This window comes from Amblyraja radiata, chromosome 33 (genome assembly GCF_010909765.2).
Source record: "Amblyraja radiata isolate CabotCenter1 chromosome 33, sAmbRad1.1.pri, whole genome shotgun sequence".
Classification (NCBI taxonomy): Eukaryota; Metazoa; Chordata; class Chondrichthyes; order Rajiformes; family Rajidae; genus Amblyraja; species Amblyraja radiata.
Window position 1 is genome coordinate 22,016,423 of NC_045988.1, and position 22,256 is coordinate 22,038,678.

Below are 22,256 nucleotides of genomic sequence, written 5' to 3' on the forward strand. Positions count from 1 at the left end.
AGTTATAGTCAACTACACTTGCTCATTGTGCAGGAAGGAACTGCAGATGCTGGTTTGTACCGAACATAGACACTAAGTGATGAAGTAACTTAGCGGATTTGTGTAGGAAGGGACAGCAGATGTGGGTTTAAACCGAAGATAGACACAAAAAGATGGAATAGCTCAGTGGGACAGGCAGCATCTCTGCAGAGAAGGAATGGGTGATGTTTTGGATCAAGACCCTTCTTCAGACTTGAGTTACTCGAGCTTTTTCTTCAGTCAGTTTGTAGGCAGTCTGAAGGGTTGCACCTGAATCGAACCTGGGTCTCTGGCACTGTGAGGCGGCAGGTATACCACTGCGCCACTGTGCTGCCCTTCAGTTGGGGTACATTGAGGAAATTGCCTATTCATCACTTTTGTTGTACAGCGTGTTTGGTGTACAGGGTGATCGATGGTCGGCTCGGACACGGTGGGTCGAAGCGCCCGTTTCCATGCTGTATCACTAAGGTAAAGTCTAAAGGATCCCTCTTGGTTTAACGTTTGATCGGAGGGATGGCAGCTCAAACAGTGCAGCCTCCCTCAGCATGGCGCTGTTTCAGCCTTGGCTCGAATTACTAGAGGGGGTCTGGAACTTATAAAATCCCACTCAGATGGGAGAGAGCTACCCAATGAATCATAGTTCTATCACAGAAGTAGCATTTCTGCGATATTAGAATCAGATACACGCCCAAAACATGCAAAAAATTATATTCAGCTTAATTTCACTGCCATTTTTTTTAACTTTAGTGAAATAAGTAACAAATCCGAGAAATGTTTGATTTCTGTGTTTTTGCTGTAAAAAGATCTTTTTTTAATATCTATTTTAGCTGCCAATTTTCCGCCCCTCCATGCTTCCGCCAAACCTCTCCTTACCTCACGAGGGTGACAGCTAATCAGCTGGTTACCCCCTGAGTCAGGAGGCTCTGAGCTCAAATTGAGAGAATTGTTGTGGTTCTACTCAAGAGCCTTTAGTAGGGCAAAGATCTTGGCTTCCACTCCATTGCGCCACTGATGTCTTGCTCCACCATTGGAGGGACTTCGATGCCAAACTGGGCCCCTGTCTGCTGTCTCTGGTTGAAGCATAAGATCCCTTGGAATATTTTGATCATCTGTTGAGTTCTTCTCAGTGTCCAGACCAATATCTGAAGAAGGGCCTCGATCTGAAAAGTCACCCATTCCTTCTCTCCAGAAATGCTGCCGGTCCCGCTGAGTGACTCCAGCATTTTGTGTCTACCTTTGATTTAAACCAGCACCTTCCTACACATTCCTTGCAATATTTGGATCATCTGTTGAGTTATTCTCAGTGTCCAGACCAATATCTGAATATTGGGTGTCAACCCGAAAGGTCACCTTTTCCTTTTCGTTCTCCAAAGATGTTGCCTGACCCGCTGAGATACACTAGCATTTTGTGCCTATCTTCAATATTTAACAGGGGGTGCAGCAGCATCTATGGAGCGAAGGAAATAGGCAACGTTTCGTCCCGAAACGTTGCCTATTTCCTTCGCTCCATAGATGCTGCTGCACCCGCTGAGTTTCTCCAGCATTTTTGTCCACCTTCGATTTTCCAGCAACTGCAGTTCCTTCTTTAACATTCAATATTTAACACTCTGCCGACATTTATGAAAGATAGATTATGCAGACAGCCGTGTAGAACCCATTGGTCTCCCATATGCCAGTCCTGCGCAGATTGTACACTCATTCTGAACTTGCCCTTTCTGGGATCTTGCTGTGTCTAATGCAAGCTGCTGTGTTTCCTACATTCTACCCGCATCCCACTGTGCACCACTTTGCAATGGTTTAGAAGAAACCTTATGGGCATCAAAATGTATTTCTAAGAGCTGTGTGGAATGTGAAGGAAGCTGGAGCTGGCAGTGGGTCGGTCAGTAACGGGAGATATTGCAACTGATGCTGAATATGTCCCCGATCTGCGCCCATCCACACATGGTCATTGTACAACTAATGCCACAGTTTATGGGCAGCACGGTGGCACAGCGGTAGAGTTGCTGCCTTATAGCGCCAGAGACCAGGGTTACGTAACAATACGATAGAACTTTATTTATCCCCACGAAATTGGTCTGCCAACAGTTATAAAACACAAGATTCGTGAAACATGAAATTAAAGTGACGAGTGGAAAGGATTGGGGATGTGCAATGATGGGGGGAGGGGAGGGGGGGGGGGGGGGGGTTGGTGTCAGTCTACCACAGGGAAGAAGAATCTCCTGTGACATTCTGTCCTGCATCTTGGTGGAACCAGTCTGTTGCTGAAGGTGCTCCACAGGTTGACCAGTGTGTCATGCAGGGTATTGTCCAAGATGCTGGTACAGGCAGGTACTGCTACCTGGTACTGCTGGTACTACTAGGCAGGTACAGGATACTGAGTTGGGTGATCAGCCATGATCATATCGAATGGCGGTGCAGGCTCGAAGGGCCGAATGGCCTACTCCTGCACCTATTTTCTATGTTTCTATGTTTCTATGCTCCGCAGTTTGAGGGCATCCTCCCCTCCAAGACCACCTCCCCTGAGTGCAACCTGCATAGAGCCTGACCACGGGCGCTGTTTGTATTTTCTCCCCGTGACCGTGTGAGTTTCCTGCCCGGTGCTCCAGTTTCCTCCCACACTCCAAAGTCGTACGGGTTTGCAGGTTAATTGGTTTTGGAAGGTTGTAAAATTGTCTCCAGTGTGTGTAGCTGAGTGTACGGTGTGATCGCTGGTCGGTGCAGGCTCAGTGGGCCGAAGGGCCTGTTTCGGCACTGTATCTCTAAAGTCCAGTCCAGGAGCAAAACACCAGCTCACCAGTCAGTGACCTCTGCTGCTCCATTCTACTCATGGCCATCAGCCACCGGCAGCTACTGCTGGACACTGATATCTCAACAACAACAGGTCACAAACTGGGCTAAGGGAAGGCCAGCCCCGCGCAAGTTTTTCTAACACAAACCCGCACTTTCAGGAACAAGTAAACAGCGAGAATTGGGCATCACATGAAATGGTTGTCAGACATGGGAGAACGTGGTCACTTTAGAATGCAGCAGCCCTTTGGTGCCCCAGGTGACAAGTCACCCATTATATTCAGTGCCACCTGCACCCCAGTCACAGGTGAGACAGGTATCTGCAGGACACCATTACTTTGATTCAAATCCATTGAGAAAAAAAGTGATGTAAGAAAAAATTGGAGCAGACATGTGAGAAATGGTCAAGTGAAGCTTGTTTATAAAGAATAATAAAATTGAACTGCTGATGCTGGTTTTTACTGAAGATAGACACAAAGTGCTGGAGTAATTCGGCTGGTCAGGCAGCATCTCTGGAGCACATGGATCGGTGAGATTTCGGATCAGGACCCTTCTCCACCAGTTTGTGTTTATCTTTGGTATAAATCAGCATCTGCTGTTCCTTGTTTTTACACTATCCTTGCATTTGACATTGACACTTTACTCCCTTGCCATTCTCAAAATTCACTGACACTTTCACTCTCACACTGACCCTCACTCTCATTCCCACTCCCTCAGTCATTGGCACTCTCACACTCACTCACACACTCACTCACTGACACTCTCACACTTACTCCCACTCTCACTCACACACTTTCACTCACACACACTCTCACACTCACACTCCCTCCCACTCTCACACACTAACACTCTCACACTCACACTCACTCCCACTCTCACACACTCACTGACACTCACACTCACACTCACTCCGACTCTCACTCACACACTGACACTCTCACTGTCAGAGAGCCCCCGTCCCTCACTCTTCACCAGCAGGTCCAGTGCACAAGTCTCTCTGCAGGTTACACCATGCAGCCCAGCGCAGGCTGCAGGCGGACTGACCGTCACTTTGTGAAGTGTATTTTGACCCAGTTTCCTCTCCCCGATGGTTCCTTCCACCTGCTCACTGAGCACCGTATGGCAGCGGCCGGCCGGCCGTCTCCCACCAGTCCCCACCATGCCCACGTGTTGGCATGTGTACTCTGTGTAGATGACTACTGCACCCTTGTCACGGTCTCTCCACTCACAGCTGTCTAACCCCCCCACTCCCACTTACCTCGAATTTTGTTCAGCTTTCCCCAAATCACCAACAAATCCCCTCCCACCTCCCACCCTCTAACCTTCTTCTCGGCTCTCTCCAGCTCCTACACTTACTACTTGCTCGGTCTTCCCCCACGCTCGCTTTACACCCCGCGTCTGTCGTTCCCATCTCCCTCTGACAATCTCCTGTCCTAGCTGTGGTCGTGCATCCCGCCGGCAGACCCCCTTCACCTGCCTCCCACCCTTTCCTGCCTCCCCCTCACCTGCCTCCCACCCTTTCCTGCCTCCCCCTCACCTGTCTCATCCCCTTCACCTGCCTCCCCCCTCACCTGTCTCATCCCCCCACCTGTCTCACCCTCCTCACCTGTCTCACCCCCTCACCTGGTAGCCCCAATAACCTTGCCCACTTCTCCCCGACCCGCCAGATTGTGCTCCGGGTCCCCACTTACACATGCTGTGTCGCCTTCGTTCACGGAAGACAGCGCTGAATCCAATAACCCTGAAGGCGGTCAGACAAGACACACAATGCTGGGGTAACTCAGCGGGACAGGCAGCATTTCTGGAGAGACGGAATGGGTGAAGTTTCCGGTCGAGACCCTTCTTCAGACCCGAAACGTCACCCATTCCTTCTCTCCAGAGATGCTGCCTGTCCCGCTGTGTTACTCCAGCATGTTGTGTCTATCTTCGGTTTAAAGCAGCATCTGCAGTTCCTTCCTACACTGATCAAGGCAGATGTAGATTGGAGCGCACCTCTGTGTCCGCGGCTGTGTGACAGTGTCACCACGCTGCCTGTCAGCAAAAAAAAACCCCTCTCTCTGTAAACTAACCTCTCAGCCCAGAAATTGCTCCATTAGGGGCAAATCGTTCTACAGAGGAAATTGCTGTTAATCCCGATTAGACAGTTGTCCAAAGAAGGGTCTCGACCCGAAACGTCACCCATTCCTTCTCTCCAGAGATGCTGCCTGTCCCACTGAGTCACTCCAGCATTTTGTGTGTGTCTATCATAGCTGACAATATCACTTAACTAAAGCCGTAGCACTACACAGAGCAGGGACTCTAACAACACACACACACCAACGCCCCGACAACTAACAGCCCAGTCCATGTCCCGAACACATTGTTATTTAATCGGCTCTATACAGGGGGTTAGCAGGCGTCAGAACAATAGCCCTTAAACAAACATCGGTCTGCATTGGACTACAATCCCGGTTTAAAAACATGCCTTCTTATTCAACAACGCTGGCATTCTGTACCTCAAGGAGAAGGAGCGGATATTAATCTCACAAGGCATAAAATAAACTGGGCACTTACCGAGTTGGTCGGACAGTCGGGTCCAAATGCTTCCAAGAACTACTTTCGCAAAAAAGTTAATCTTGATCCCGCCTCTTATGGGTCTGACGTGACCCTCCGACAGTCCGCAGTTGCTCTCATGCAGCTGCCGTCAGGGCCGGTCACTGTGAAACACAGCGTTTACCGCTTTAATGAAGGGGCATCACAGCAAGGAAGTTAAAACACTCTCACTGGCTTTCTCGCTCGCCCGCTTGCGAGCCGGGGTACTCTGCAATAATTTATCGCCTTCACAGAGTAAGGGGTGAAAAACATTATTTCAGTCTACGCTGCTTTAAGAGAAAACAGATGTGGAGGCTGAACAAAGGCTACAGTCTTGTACTAAATTCATCATTAGCCACTTTAAATGCCGGTGAACCCAACTTAGAGTTCAGCCCCAGTGGCTGCTCGGAGTCCGAGGTCTACCTGATGGAGGGGTGTATCTGCAGAGAGAGGGGTGTATCTGCAGAGAGAGGGGTGTATCTGCAGAGAGAGGGGGTGTATCTGGCCAGGGAGGGTGTATAAGAAGGAATTGCAGATGCTGGAAAGTCGAAGGTAGACAAAAGTGCTGGAGAAACTCAGCGGGTGCAGCAGCATCTATGGAGCGAAGGAAATAGGCGACGTTTCGGGACGAAACGTTGCCTATTTCCTTCGCTCCATAGATGCTGCTGCACCCGCTGAGTTTCTCCAGCACTTTTGTCTACCAGGGAGGGTGTACCTGCGCGGTAGGGGGTAGGGGGAAAGACTGAGGGGAGGGGTGTATCTGCAGAGAGAGGGTATGGGGAGTGGTGTATCGGCGGAAAGAGAGGCGCATCTGCAGGGGAACAGACCGAGGGAGAGGGTCAGTATTAGCTCACGGAGAGACTCAGTGAGGGGTGCATGAGTCCGGGGGGTGCATCTACTCATGGCTGAGTCTCACCGCCCCTGATCCGAGGCATTTCGTAGCCCACAGTCCCTGTGTCAACTTCCACACCTACCCCCCCCCCCCCCACAGCCCCATCATCTGCCTCTCCTCCCATTATTATTATTATTATTATTATTATTATTATTATTATTATTATTATTATTATTATTATTATTATTATTATTATTATTATTATTTCCCCTTCATTTTCCCCTCTTCTCTCTTTCCCTCTCACCCCTTCCTTCCTTCAATTCTAGTCCTCCTGTCAACTCGCCCCCATTCCTTCTCACCACCTTATTCCCTGGCTTGTCCCATATATTCTCCCCCTTACCCCAACCCTCTCAGCGGCCCCCACTCTTGGAGGGGGGGTAAGACCCCAGCCCCTCGCCTGATCACTGTCCCCCCCCCCCCCTCATTCTGCCCCCCCCGGCTCTCGCCCCGTGTCCCACTGTCTCGGCGCCACCTTTTCTCCTGCGATCGAACAGCCCCCACAACTATTTACAATGCAATAAAAAGCTGGGAATAAATAATGAAAAACATGCCCTTGTAAAAAACAGCAGCAGGTTAAAGAAGCCCGCGTTATTAGAACCTGCGGCATGCCGAGGGCTGGCTCACACACACACACACACACACACACACTGGCGGAGATGCTGTGAGCTGAGCGAGGCTGGTGTTGTGCCCGCTGACACTCTCACTCTCCGCCCGCTCTACACACCCTGCTGAATGAGACGGGCCAGCCCACCGACTCCCAGCGCCTTCTGTCCAGACTCGTCTGCTGTGATGATACATCAAGGATTTGCGCATTTGCACGTCTGTATGTGCGGATTAATCTGGAGTATGTGTTGTGTGTGCCAATGCTGTGTGTATATGGTGTGCATCCGCTGTATGTACATTGTGTGAGTTGTATGTGTGCAATGTGTGTGCTGTATAAACAGTGTATGAATGTGTGCAAAGTATGCGTGTCCAATGTGTGTGGACAGTGTGAGTGTTTGTAGTGCATGTGTATGTGTGCATGTGCAGCGCGTATGTGGGTGTGCAGAGTGGGTGAGTGTATGGTGTGTGTCTGCATAACGTGTGTGTGTGTCAGTGTGCAATGTGTGTGCTATGTGTGCACGCTGTGTGTGCGGATGTTCGCTGTATGTGTGTGTAGCTGTGTGTAGGTGTGTGTATGCAGTGTGTGTACACTGACTGTGTGCAGAGTGTGTGTGTGTGTGTGTGTGTGCACTGAGTGTGTGCAGTGTGTGTGTGTGTGTGCATGCATGCAGTGTTTGTGCATGTTGTGTGCAGTGTGTGTGCGCTGTGTGTGGGTGTGTGTGTGCAGTGTGTGTGCATGCATGCAGTGTTTGTGCATGTTGTGTACAGTGTGTGTGTGTGTGTGTAGGTATGTGAGCTGCAAAAGGGAACAAGAGCAAGAGGTGGTGTGTGATAGAAAACAGGAGTGATAGACAAATAGAAAATCTAAAGAAATGGAAACATTTAAAGAGGGAATACAAGTGAAAGAGGGGAAACATTGAAGACAAACCGCAGGAGAAACGGGAGAGAACAGAAGGTGAGGAACCACAGATCACAGCACAGTGATGGTGAGAGGAAACAGTAATGGAAAAATTCTAAATAAGGACATTGGAAAATACAACTCGGGAGACATGGGAAAAAGTGGAGGAAGATTGAATCAAATGGGGGAAAGTGAAGGGGGGAATATAGTGCAGAGGGTTGAGGAAGCAGATGGAGTAATGTGGCAAGAGAAAACTGCAGCAGTAGATGACGTCAGGGTAGGGTGATGTATCAAGAGTCAAGAGTGTTTTATAGAAAGTGTTTTATAATGATAGAAAGCAAAAACAAAAGATAGAGAGAGCTGCTGTCAGGCATCGGGAACATCTACCAACTAGAGAGCAGTCCTGAGCTACTATCTACCTCATTAGAGACCCTCACACTATCTTTAATCAGACTTTACTGGATTTTATCTTGCGCTATAAATATTCCCTTTATCATGTATCTGCACACTGTGGATGGCTCGATTGTAATCATGTCATGGTTAGCACGCAACAAAAGCTTTTCACTGTACCTCGGTACACGTGACAACAAACTAAACTAAACAATATGAAAGAGTGAGAGAGAGAGAGAGAGAGAGAGAGAGATCCCTTTGGCATTCGAAGACCCCTAAACATGTACTGGCTGCCCTGTGCCCAAGAGTTTTTGCCCTGTTCATACTCGAACTGCCCCAGTGTGTAGGAAGGAGCTGCAGATGCTGGTTTAAACTGAAGATGGACACAAAAAGCTGGAGTAACTCAGTGGGGTCAGGCAGCATCTCTGGAGAGAAGGAATGGGTGATGTTTCAGGTCGAGACCCTTCTTCAGACTTCTCGACCCTAAACATCACCCGTTCCTTCTCTCCAGAGATGCTGCCTGTCCCGCTGAGCTACTCCAGCATTTACGTGCCTGCCCCAGTGTGTCACAGTAAGTATGAAGCCACTGGGAGCAGTTGGTAAAGGGCAGGTTGCTCACTGCTGCCCAAAGCCAGGTGTCCCCCAGCCTCAACATCACTGCGTTTCTGTCGAAGAAAATCCTCTTTGTATTTTTTTTTTGCAGTCAGGCTAATCTGTCCCCCAGGAGTTTAAAAGACAGATGATGGCGGAGATTTTTTTCAGGGTTCTGAGTACCTGGGTGCATTCCACAAGACTCTCTCCGTCACCAGGAAACCACTCGGCCTCTTGTAAAGAACCTCCTTAAATCACCTGAGGGGGATCTCGCCTCATACTGCCTGACTCAAGCAGACAGGCAGAGGTGATCGCATTTATACAGGGCAGAATTATAAACAAGGCGGTGATGTTGAGCAAAGCAAAAGCCTCATATTGTGTTCCAGTTGCATAGATAAATAAATCCACATGTCACTCAAGCACCGAGGTTAAATAAATAATTCTGCACAGCATCCACTCTCTACATCCAATATCTTACTGGAGGATCAACAAAAACATGTACCTTACCCCATATGTGTAGGATGGAACTGCAGGTGCTGGTTTAAACCGAAGATAGACACAAAAAGCTGGAGTAACTCAGCGAGACAGGCAGCATCTCTGGAGAGAAGGAATAGGTGACGTTTCGGGTCGAGTCTGAAGAAGGGTCTCGACCTGAAACATCACTCATTCTTTCTCTCCAGAGATGCTGTCTGTCCCGCTGAGTTACTCCAGCTTTTTGTACTATCTACTTTACCGATACATTCTATGGAATGCATGTAACCTAACAGAGATACAACATGGAAGCGATATGTAGGAACAGGTTACTAAAGTCCCAACTCAAAATGATGTATGTCCATTCCCTCCGCAGATGTTGCCTGACCTGCTGAGTTCTCCAACGGTTTGCTTTCTCCTGAGTTGTTTTAAGTTTAGAGATAAATAATAGAAACAGGCCCTTCAACCCACCAGGTCCACGCTAAGCATTGATCACCCATTCACATTAGTTCTATGCCTCCCATTCCCTACAATCTGGGGGGCAATTTGCTGAGACCGCACGTCTTTTGGAAGTGGGAGGAAACCGGAGCACCCGGAGGAAACCCACGTGGTCACAGGAAGAACATGCAAACTCCACATGGGCAGCACCCACGGTCAGGATCCAACCCGGTATATGGTGCCATGTGCCACTAGCTCTGCCACCTGCAACACTCTGATGCCAGTTTTTAAAATAAAATATATTTCCTTCTTGAAGAGAATAAGGAGAACCCACAGGCCTCCTCGCTGGTCCTGAGCATAAAACTCTGACAATGCAGCATTCATGAATTCAAGGAGCAGAATTAGGCCATTTGGCTCAAGTCTACTCCACCATTCAATAACAGATTGATCTATCTTTCCCTCCTAACCCCATTCTCCTGCCATCTCCTCATTACTCCTGCCATGCTTACTAATCAAGAATCTGAGCCTTTTAAAAAAAAACCATGACATCCTCCACAGCCGTCTGTGGCAATGAATTCCACAGATTCACCACCCCTTGACTAAAGAAATTCCTCCTCCTCTTCTTTCTAAAGGTACGTCCTTTTATTCTGAGGCTGTGCCCTCAGGTTCTAGACTCTCCCACTAGTGGAGACATCCTCTCCACACACACTCTATCCAGGCCCTTCACTATTTGGGAATCATCCTCCCTCATCCTCATCCTCCCTCATCCCTCATCCTCCTAACATTCCCAGGATTTTAGTGGCCACGGTGTGGGCAGATTTTCCAAATGGTTGGATGTTACTCCTATTTATACCCCAACGCAGTTTTGTATTTCACTTTTTCCGGCCGACACTATAAATTCTTAAGTGAAGATAGACACAAAAAACTGGACTAACTCAGCAGGACAGGCAGCATCTTTGGAGAGAAGGAATGGGTGACATTTTGGGTCAAGACCCTTCTTCAGACCTTCTAGTTTAGTTTACAGATACAGCATGGAAACAGGCCGTTCGGCCCACCGAGTCGGTGCCGACCAGCGCTCCCCACACACTTACACTATCCTACACACACTAGGGACAATTTACAATTATACCAACCCAATTAGCCTACAACATCTTTGGAGTGTCGGAGGAAACCGGAGCACCCAGAGAAAACCCACGCAGGTCACGGGGAGAACGTGCAAACACTGCACGGACAGCACTCGTAGTCAGGATTGAACCCGGGTCTCTGGTTCTGGAAGGCAGCAACTCTACCGCTGCGCCACCGTGCTGGGCAAATGGCTAGAACATTTCCATCGTTAAGACTTTAATTTCTGTTGCCCGATCCCAGTGGGAAAACTAGGGGCAAGTTTACAGACGCCATTTATCCTACAAACCTGCACGTGTTTGGGATGTGGGAAGAAGCCGGAGCACCCAGAAGAAACAAGCGCAGTCGCATGCAGAATGTGCAAACTCCACACAGACAGCACCCGAGAACCAGGATTGAACCAGGATCTCGGGCGTTGCGAGACAGCAGCTCTACCCGCTGCATCACTGCGCCACTCTGCGACTGGTATGAAGTTTCAATTCATTTTAACGCGGGTATACCCACCATGATGCAAGGACATCATTGTACACCGGTTCTGTGCCACAAATAAAAACAATCTGGGCACAGCCTGATTTAGGGCAGAAGGGATCTATGCACAGTCAAAAATGCTGGAGAAACTCAGCGGGTGCAGCAGCATCTATGGAGTGAAGGAAATAGGCAACGTTTCGTCCCGATTTTCCAGCATCTGCAGTTCCTTCTTAAACTCTATGCACAGTGAGATCTTTTACACATCTCACACAAGGGTAAATTTCACATACTCACTTTTGGACTTTGCGGAAATCCTAGCGATGACACTGGGACTAACAAATCAATCAACTGGGCAGTGAGGACTGGATGAATGCACTGAAGCCAGAAGACACTCGCTACAGGAGTGGTGGTGGCTAATCTCTGATAACAGGAGTCTCAACAGCAGCACCGACTGTAATACGGGTCTGGGAACTTGAATGGAAAGTGGAGCCTGAGTGGTAATTGAAGAGAGAGAAAAAAACAAACACAGCACACAAACAGACATAAAATGTTCTTCAATTGTAATTTTTTAACATTGTCAGAGGATTTAGGAGGATTACCCTGCAAAGGGGGAGAAGAATGAAAATAAATTGAATTAAAGGATATCAGGCTGCAGTGGGAGATGCCCCTGTCAGGTTGTATAATCCTTTGAATAGAATTGGTTTTATTTACTTAATTACAACTTGTTTGTAGCTTTGAGAAGTCGTGTCTCTCTGGCATGTTTGACTTGGGTCACTGGCTGTTTGGCTCACACTCGCAGGCAAAGTGCCAGCTTCAGTTTCCGGGCTGCACCGAGTGAACTGCCCTGTGTTTGGACTGTGGCTTCACTGCTATAATTAGCCTCACCCCCCCCCCCCCCCCTCATCAAATAAAATAACAGTTCCGTTCCCCTCTCCCACAGTGCGTCACTGTGGATCAACAAACTGCACGCTTACCTCTGAGTCAGAAGGCTTCATGGACTTCTGAGATTTCAGCAACAACCACCTGGCTTGATCATTTGGTGCAGGGGTGAGGGAGTACTTTAGGGGAGAGGGTGAGAGAGTTAGATTTAGCTCTTAGGGCTAAGGGAATCACAGGATATGGGGAAAAAGCCGGAATGGGGTACTGATTTTGGATGATCAGCCATGATCATATTGAATGGTGGTGCTGGCTCGAAGGGCCAAATGGCCTACTCCTGCACCTATTTTCTATGTTTCTATGTTACTGCACTGCCATGAAGCACAGCCCCATGGAGGAGACAGTACACTGTGACCCTGTGCACCATTCAGGTAATGAGGACACAAAGTGCTGGAGTAACTCAGCGCGTCAGGCAGCATCTCTGGAGACATGTGTAGGAAGATGCTGGTTTAAACTGAAGATCGATACAAAAAACTGGAGTAACTCAGCGGGTCAGACAGCATCTCTGGAGAAAAGGAATAGGTGATTTTTCGGGTTGAGACCTTCCTTCAGACTGAAGAAGAGTCTCGATCCGAAACGTCACCTATTCCTTTTTTCATGGGATCGTGTCTGATCTTGGTTTTTGCGTCTATCTCCAGCATCTCTGGAGAAGATGGATGGATGATGTTTCAGGTCGGGACCCTTCATCAGAGATCATTTTGAGATGCTGCCTGACCCGTTGAGTTACTCCAGCACTTTGCCTCTTTTTTTTTTGTAATCCAGTGTCTGCAGTTTTCTTGTGACATCCTTGGTCAGGTGACATCCTATGTGACAAAAACAACCTCTTTGAGAAGCGGGCATTTCCCTAAAAACATACATAGAATAATTAAGTATGGTAATTGCATGTTTGAATTAAGTTAGTGTATGCTTTGGTGACCACTGTTATTCCTGAGGAGAGTGCGTGCAGTAATCACACCACATTATTACCACAAGGATTGGAAAGTTAAAAAATTGCAGAGAGACACATAAAATGCTGGAGTAACTCATCAAGTCAAGTCAAGAGAGTTTATTGTCATGTGTCCCAGATAGGACAATGAAATTCTTGCTTTGCTTCAACACAACAGAATATAGTAGGCTTGAATACAGAACATATCAGTGAGTCCATATACCATTATATAAATATATACATACATCAATAAATAAGCAGATAAAGTGCAAATAAACAGATAATGGTCTATTAATGTTCAGAGATTTGTTTCAGTTGAGTGTAATAGCCTGTTCAAGAAGGAACTGCAGATGCTGGAAGATCGAAGGTACACAAAAATGCTGGAGAAACTCAGCGGGTGCAGCAGCATCTATGGAGCGAAGGAAATAGGTAACGTTTCGGGCCGAAACCTTTCTTCAGACTGATAGGGGGTGGCGGGGAGAAGGAAGGAAAAAGGAGGAGGAGGAGCCCGAGGGCGGGGGGATGGGAGGAGACAGCTCGAGGGCTAAGGAAGGGGAGGAGACAGCAAGGGCTAACAAAATTGGGAGAATTCAATGTTCATGCCCGTCAGATGCAGGCTCCCCAAGCGGAATATGAGGTGCTGTTCCTCCAATTTCCGGTGTTGCTCACTCTGGCAATGGAGGAGACCCAGGACAGAGAGGTCGGATTGGGAATGGGAGGGGGAGTTGAAGTGCTGAGCCACCGGGAGGTCATGTAGGTTCTTGCGGACCGAGCGGAGGTGTTTTGCGAAACGATCGCCCAACCTCCGCTTAGTCTCACCGATGTAGAACAGTGTAATAGCCTGATGGCTGTGGGGAAGTAGGTATTTCTGAACCTGGACGTTGCAGTCTTCAGGCTCCTGTACCTTCTACCTGAAGGTAGCGGGGAGATGAGTGTGTGGGTCCTTGACGATGCTGCCAGCCTTTTTGAGGCAGCAACTGTGATAGATCCCCTCGATGGTAGGGAGGTCAGAGCCGATGATGGACTGGGCAGTGTTTACTACTTTTTGTAGTCTTTTCCGCTCCTGGGCGCTCAAGTTGCCGAACCAAGCCACGATGCAACCGGTCAGCATGCTCTCTACTGTGCACCTGTAGAAGTTAGAGAGAGTCCTCCTTGACATACCGACTCTCTGTATTCTTCAATCTGAAGAAGGGTCTCGACCCGAAACGTCACCCATTCCTCTCCAGAGATGCTGCCTGTCCTGCTCAGCTACTCCAGCATTTTGTGTCTATCTTCGGTGTAAACCAGCGTCTGCAGTTCCTTGATACGCAAGTTATCATTGTAATGTTTTCTGTGGCAGTGGAAAAGGTGGATACAGGTTTGGGTGCACAAAGCAAATTTAAACTTAGGATTGTTTCTACTCAGAGGGAGATCGGCAAAGAAAAAAGATTGGAATGGTGTCCCAAAAGGATTTGGGAGGGGGAGTTTGATGGACTGAACATCAAGTCTCATGTAATTATCTACTGCAATTTTGGAATAGCAAACCTCAATCTCCTCCGTGGCCCTTGCACCCATAAGATTCACGATTCAAGAGAGCTTATTGGAATGGGAGTGGCTGCGCTGCCTTGTTCCACACTTTTTTGTTTTCTTTTGTCCTGTTTTTGCGGTTTGTTTCGGTTTGTTTGGCTGTGTGTGTGTGGGGGGGTGGGTGTGGTGTATTTTTTGGCTCTTCCTTCGGGGGGGGGGTGCGACTTTTCCTGCCGTATCCCCGTCTCCGTGTCCGTCTGCGCTGAGGCCTATCGCGGAGCTGGCGGCCTCCAACTGCGACCGACCTCGAGGCTGTGGAGGCTGTGGAGCAGAGCCAGGACTTACCAACGCGAGCCTGGCCGACTTCGGTCGCGGTGGTTGCGGTGCGGCACAACTTCCGACCCGACTTTGGAGCCTCGGAGGCTCGGCCGCGGGCCAGTGGGCCAGTGGGCCAGTGGACGACATCATCGGGAGCTCGAGTTCTGTTTTCCGCAGCTCCCGCAACTACAGCTGCGTCCGCTGGACTGGAGGGCGGCAGCTTCGGCAGCTTCGACCGCCCCGGGTCGCGGAGTTTGAACCGGCCCGTTTGCGGAGCTCGGATTCAGCCGCGGGACTTACCTACCATCACCCGGCGGGGTCACAACATCGGAGGCTTGGATTGCCTCAGCGCAGAGGGAGAGCAAGGAGGGAAGAGACAATGACTTTGGGACTTTAAACTGTGTTGAGTGTTTGTTATTTATTCTATGTTATGACTGCAGGCTAAACCATATTGTTTGGTTTGTTTTTGTTTTTACCTTGTTTGGGATGTGTTTACCTTGTGTGGGACTAAAGATGGAAATTAGCTACTGGCTACAATCTTGCGTATTACATGCAAATGTTTTATTAATATGCACTGTCCCTAATAAAATCAATTAATAAATAATGTATCCCAGATAGGACAATGAAATTCTTGCTTTGCTTCAGCACAACAGAATATAGTAGGCATGAATAAATACAGAACAGATCAGATCAGTGTGACCATATACCATTGAATATATATATACACACATACATAAATAAGCAGATAAAGTGTAATGGGCTATTAATGTTCAGAGTTTTGTTTGAGTTAAGTTTAATAGCCTGATGGCTGTGGGGAAGCAGCTATTCCTGAACCTGGACGTTGCAGTCTTCAGGCTCCTGTATTTTCTACCTGAAGGTAGCGGGGAAATGAGTGTGTGGCCAGGATGGTGTGGGTCCTTGATGATGCTGCCAGCCTTTTTGAGGCAGTGACTGCGATAGATCCCCTAGATGGTAGGGAGGTCAGAGCCGATGGACTGGGCAGTGGTCAAAACTTTTTGCAGTCTTTTCCACTCCAGGGCGCTCAAGTTGCCGAACCAAGCCACGATGCAACCGGTCAGCATGCTCTCTACTGTGCACCTGTAGAAGTTCGAGAGAGTCCTCCTTGACATGCCGACTCTCCGTACTCTTCTCAGGAAGTAGAGGCGCTGATGTGCTTTCTTTATAATTGCATCAGTGTTCTCGGACCAGGAGAGATCTTCAGAGATGTGCACGCCCAGGAATTTGAAGCAACACATCCCATGAGGAGTAGGCTTCAAGCTAAACAACATAGAGAGAATTCCTTGGAAGTTGCATCAGGCCAAAAATACCCACCATGTGACAATGGTGAGAGTGTGGAATTATTCATTGTACAAGTGCAGATAACAACTAGAATTGTGGAATATTTACCCGTTCGTTGGCCTTGCTTCAGTGCTGGCATTCTCACCAGTTAGAAGACTCGAGTAACATTCCTGAGATCGCACTCAAAGTTACACAGCGCACAGCCTCGTGCTGAGGGAGTGTGGCAGTAGGGACACAGGAGAGGGTGGAATCTCGAGTGAAAAAACAAAGCACTGGAGAAATGTTTCAGTTCAGGAAGGATCATCTTTCACACGAGGCATTACACTTTGTCTACTATCTCGGGTGTATTTAAAGTATTCCACCACAGTAGTTTAGTTACTCCAGCATGTTATGTCTATCTTTAGTGTAAACCAGCATCTGCAGTTCCTTCCTACACAGTAGTTTAGTTTAGAGATACAGTCTCTTCGGCCCATCGAGCTCATGCCGACCGGCGATCCCGTACACTGGCGCTATCCTACAAACAAGAGACAATTTACAATTTTACCAAAGCCAATTAATCTACAAACCTGTAGGTCTTTAGAATGTGGGAGGAAACCGGAGCACCCGGAGGAAATCCACGTGGTCACTGGGACTCTATGTCTACAAAGCCCTCAATGGGCTTGCCCCCTCCTACATTAAAAGTCTTCTCACCCACCACTCCACCTCCAGGTCCCTCAGATCGGCCGACTTGGGGCTGCTGAATATCCCGCGGTCTAGGCATAAGCTCAGGGGTGACCGCGCCTTTGCGGTTGCAGCTCCTAGACTGTGGAACAGCATCCCCCTTCACATCAGAACTGCCCCCTCCATCGACTCCTTTAAGTCAAGACTAAAATCTTATCTATACTCCCAAGCCTTTCCTGACGTCCACTGAGCGAGGGCTATATGTATATATGTATGTAGTTTGTTTGTTCATACTATTCTCACCTACAAAGCCCTCCACCATCTGGCCCCCCCATATCTCATTGACCTCCTCTCCCCCTACCAACCCTCACGGTCCCTCAGATCCACATCAGCCGGTCTCCTCTCCATCCACAAGTCCAACCTCCGCAGTTTTGGGGACAGAGCCTTCTCCAGGGCAGCTCCCAGGCTCTGGAACTCCCTCCCCCAACTGATCCGCAATTCCGTGTCCCTCACCATCTTCCAGTCCCGCCTCAAGACCCATCTCTTCACCTCTGCCTATCCTTAGCCCCACGTCCCCGTCCCTTTTCATCTGTGCATTAACTGCCTCATACTGTGTTTTGTATTGAATTCTGTCTTTACTTTGTGTACTAGTCATGTCTCTACTATTTATTTCATTCCCCTTACATGTTTTTCCTCTACATGCTCAATTTTTGTAAGGTGTCCTTGAGACTCTTGAAAGGCGCCCATAAATAAAATTTATTATTATTATTATTATTATTATAACAAATGTAAAGCACTTTGGCCAACGAGAGTTGTTTTTTAAATGTGCCATATAAATAAATGTGACTTGACTTGACTTGACTGGGAGACCGGACAAACTCTGCACAGACAGCACCCGTAGTCAGTATCGAACCTGGGTCTCTGGCGCTGTCAAGCAGCAACTCTACCGCTGCACCACAGTGCTGCCCCCACGTTGAAGTATTTGGAGAGTGACACGACAATTCTCAGCAGTATCCGGCCAACATGTGCGCCACAATTAAACATTTATTTGGTTACTCATATTGTTGCCCTTTGTATGAGGTTGCTCTGCACGAATTAGCTGGTCATGTTTCAGACATTACCAATCACAAGTGGTTTACTGTTTAAGAAGGAACTGCAGATGCTGGAAAATCGAAGGTACACAAAAAATGCTGGAGAAACTCAGCGGGTGCAGCAGCATCTATGGAGCGAAGGAAATAGGCAACGTTTCGGGACGAAACGTTGCCTATTTCCTTCGCTCCATAGATGCTGCTGCACCCGCTGAGTTTCTCCAGCATTTTTGTGTACCTACAAGTAATTTAGTGTCTGTCCGGTAACTGTGAAAAGCACTATATGTGGGCAAGTCTGTTTTCATTTGCAAAACATATTTGGCTAATAAAGTATGATCATGATTAACAACAGTTTCCTGCCAGTGTCAGTGTCAGCCATTGCCACAAGTAACCAGGTTTAAATTCTTTATTCAGAGAAATCTGTGATGGTGGAAAATATTTTCATCAAACCGACGTGACTTTTAGCCTAACCTCAACAAGCCAGGGAGTTGGGAATCGACAGAGGTCCAACCTTCCTTTCATCATGAGGATCAATGATTACCGTATCCACAATCCGAGCTGCCAAGAGCTGCCCTGTCGGCTACACTGAACTCTGCATCCATCACGACACGCATCCCTTTGGTCCACACGACAGGTGGATTCTGAGCTGTCAACACCCCCCCCGGCCACATTCCTTCTCTGGTCTGTTTGTGCGTTTTTTTCAGGCAGTTTTTCCAAGTGCCTCGGTTGGTTACTGATCCAGTCCCGTCCACATGATCAGATCCAGCCTCACCACCGGCCCACGGCCGACCCAATAGCAGGAATCCCAGGAATGTTGGGGCAAAGACTCAACACTACCACAACTAGAGAGCAGTCCTGGGATACTATCTACCTCGTTACTATCCTTGATTGGACTTTACTGGCTTTACCTTGTACTGACGTTATTCCCTTATCATGTATCGATACCCTCTAAATGGCTCGAATGTGATCATGTATTGTCTTTCCGCTGACTGGTTAGAACGCAACAGAAGCTTTTCACTGTATCCCGGTACACGTCATAATAAACTAAACTGAACTGAGACTCTCTCTTGTCCTCTCCCCTCCGTGCAAGAATCCTTTTGGGGAAAATTCCACGGTTTGGGTCTGTCACCTTCCCAGGGAGAGAGGGAGTCGGGAGGTTGTGGACATTAGAAGCAACAAGGAACTGCAGATGCAGCTTGACGAGAAGAAGTCTGAAGTAGGTGCCGACCAGGAGCATCACCCATCCATGTTCTCCAGAGACGCAGCCTGACCTGCTGAGTTACTCCAGCACTTTGGCTCCTTTTTCAGTTTGAACTTTTTCTCTCTCACCTTAAAGCTAAGTCCCCTCCAATCTTTGACATTTCCATCCTGGGGAGAAAGGTTCTGACTGTCTACCCTGTCTATGCTTCTCATGATTTTATATATCAGATCTCCCCTCACTCGCCACCGTTCCAGAGAAAACAACCCAATTTTTCCCCAATCTTTCCCTATAGCTAATACTTCCTAATCCAGGCAGCATCCTGGTGATTCTCTTCGGCTCCCACTCCAAAGCCTGCACACAATTCTGTGTGAAAATAATGGTGAGGTCAGAATGCAGAGGTTAGAATGTCACACACCCATCCACTCTCTACTGATGGGTCAAGGTGAGTGATGTAGACTAAATGGTGATAACATTTACTCTACCATTGACTGTCTCACAGAGTCAGTAGTATAATTCTAAGCTGCCCCAATGATATCATTGTCTGCTTATTTCTGTGCGTGCGCGTTTCTGGAGTCCGAATAAATTTGTCATAATAAACAAATTCTAAAGTCTTACATTGTCCTGATGACACAATAAATGACCATCAATAAAACACTTTTAAAAATGCGGATGGTGGTAAACTAATGAAAACATTAATCTCTTATTTTTTAATCTCTGCTTCCGTGTTGGAACAATCAGGTGACCTCCTTCATACGTCAGCGCACTTGCCTGAACCATGGCACGGAGCAGACCATTGATTTAGACTTTCGGCCCGAAACCGTCACCTATTCCTTTCCTCCAGAGATGCTGCTTGACCCGCTGAGTTAAGGGCCTGTCCCACTTACATGACCTAATTCACGACCTCTGCCGAGTTTGCCCTTGACTCATACTCGCAGCATGGTCGTCACGAGGTCGTGGTAGGTCGTAGCAGGTCGTGATGCTCATCGTAGGTACTCGTGGCATCAAGTAGGTCGGGGCGTATTTTCAACATGATGAAAAATGTCCACGAGTAAAAAAGGTCGTGAAGTAGGTGGTGAAAGTGGGACAGGCCCTTTACTTCAGCATTTTTTGTCTATCGTCGGTGTAAACCACCACCTGCAGTTTCTTCTTACACAACAGAATCCAAATTCTGCTGCTTGCTCTTTCTGCAGGTGTTGCCTGATACGTTGACTATTTATTTTACTATTTCAGGTTCCCAACATCTGGATTTGTTTTGGTTGGACTCCTAGGGCTCCAGATGGAGAAGATTGTGATCGTCGGGGTGGTTGCAGCCCTGAGGAGCTGACAGATGGATGCCAGCTGGGAGACGGGCATTGAGATGGCGATGCCGTGGTACAGGTTGGTGCTCTGTAGTCAGGCACCTTGAGACATGACAGGTGCCAAAGCACAAGAAATGCCAAACCACCGAGACTGTCCCAGAACATCTTCCTCGGAGCTGGACAAATGCTCTGTTCAAGTGCACCTACTTTAGACACTCCTGAGCCATGCAAGGGTTCCAAAAAATGTCTGTAACCCTAACGGGCCTGTCCCACTTATGTGACTTTTTCGGTGACTTCCATCACCCGTCATAGGGCGTTGCAGGTCAGCGACAATTTTCAACGTTGAAAATTCAGTGGCGACCAGAAAGACGCTACGACTCTTTGGGCGACTGGGGAGACTACTCACGGCCATACAGGCGACATGTCACGGGGTGTAGCCTGTATGGTCGTGAGTAGTCGCCCAAAGAGTTGTACCTTGTTCTGGTCGCCGCTGGATTTTCAACATGTTGATATTTTTCGGTGACCTGCACCGACCTATGACGGGTGCCGGCAGTCACCGAAAAAGTCGCGTAAGTGGGACAAGGCCCTTAAGTGAGAAACCTAGAAAATTAAGATAGACACAAAATGCTGGAGTAACTCAACGGGACAGGCAGAATCTCTGAAGAGAAGGAATAGGTGACGTTTGTGTAAACCAGTGTAAACCAGCATCTGTAGTTCCTTCCTATAAACTTAGAAACTTAGTCTGGAGAAGGGTCTCGACCCAAAAAGCTACCTATGCATGTTCTCCAGAGATGCTGCCTGACCTGCTGAGTTAATACAGCAACGTGTGTCCTTTCAAGTCAGAAACACTGTTGGCGGAGATGACTAAAGTTGCACTGGTAGCTTAATTAGCTTACATTAGTATAGACCTTAGCTAATTATAGATCTTAGTTAAAATTAGTTATTTAGTAGAGATCTTTATTACAAATTCAAAACATGCTGGGCTACAGGAGTTAGATTTAATCTGTAGGTAGACAAAAATGCTGGAGAAACTCAGCGGGTGAGACGGCATCTATGGAGCGAAGGAAATAGGCAACGTTTCGGCCCGAAACGTTGCCTATTTTCTTAGCTCCATAGATGCTGCCTCACCCGCTGAGTTTCTCCAGCATTTGTGTCTACCTTCGATTTTCCAGCATCTGCAGTTCCTTCTTAAAGATTTAACCTGTCATTGTGGCTATGGTGAGCCTGGCTATACAACACGGCTGAAATGAAGATTTTTTTAACATAACCCAGAAAAGCAGATGAAAAGTCAAAGCTCATTGTAAGGCTGAGGAGAGCAGAGGATATTTGGGTTCATTAATCAAGCTTTGTTATTTTTAAATCTGCAGATTGTAGAGAGGATTGGCAGAGGTAATGAATGGACAAGCCCCAGGGCAGGAATAAGGTGCACAGAGAGACACCGGTGTTCATTTACACACCTTCAACTCAGTAAAACATCCTAAGAGGGGGGAGAGAGAGGGGGAGAGAGACGTGGAGAGAGAGAGAGGGGGGAGAGAAAGGGGAGAGAGAGATGTGGAGAGTGATGGGGAGAGAGAGGGGAGCGAGAGAGGGGAGAGAGAGAGAGGGGAGAGAGGGGAGAGAGAAGAGAGGGGAGAGAGAGAGGGGAGAGAGAGGGAAGAGAAAGGGGTGAGAGAGGGGAGAGTGAGGGGAGAGAGAGGGGAGAGTTAGGGGAGAGACGGTAGAGAGAGGGGAAAGAGAGAGAGAGAGAGGAAGAGAGAGAGGGAGGAGAGAAGGGAG

At 48.1% G+C, this 22,256-nt stretch overlaps 1 protein-coding gene across 2 annotated transcripts in view; it reads right to left on the reverse strand.

Annotated features, from left to right (window-relative positions):
• The window catches only part of cdon (cell adhesion associated, oncogene regulated), a 186,197-nt gene that overhangs the window by 145,495 nt on the left and 18,446 nt on the right, over positions 1-22,256 (reverse strand). The window contains exon 1 of one of the 2 annotated variants that reach the window (XM_033049862.1): positions 5,359-5,826. The exons of the other annotated variant lie outside the window; for it this stretch is intronic. The gene's annotated coding sequence lies outside the window, so the exon portion shown is untranslated. Of the gene's footprint in view, positions 1-5,358; positions 5,827-22,256 lie in introns of those variants that run through there. 2 annotated transcript variants of the gene reach the window in all.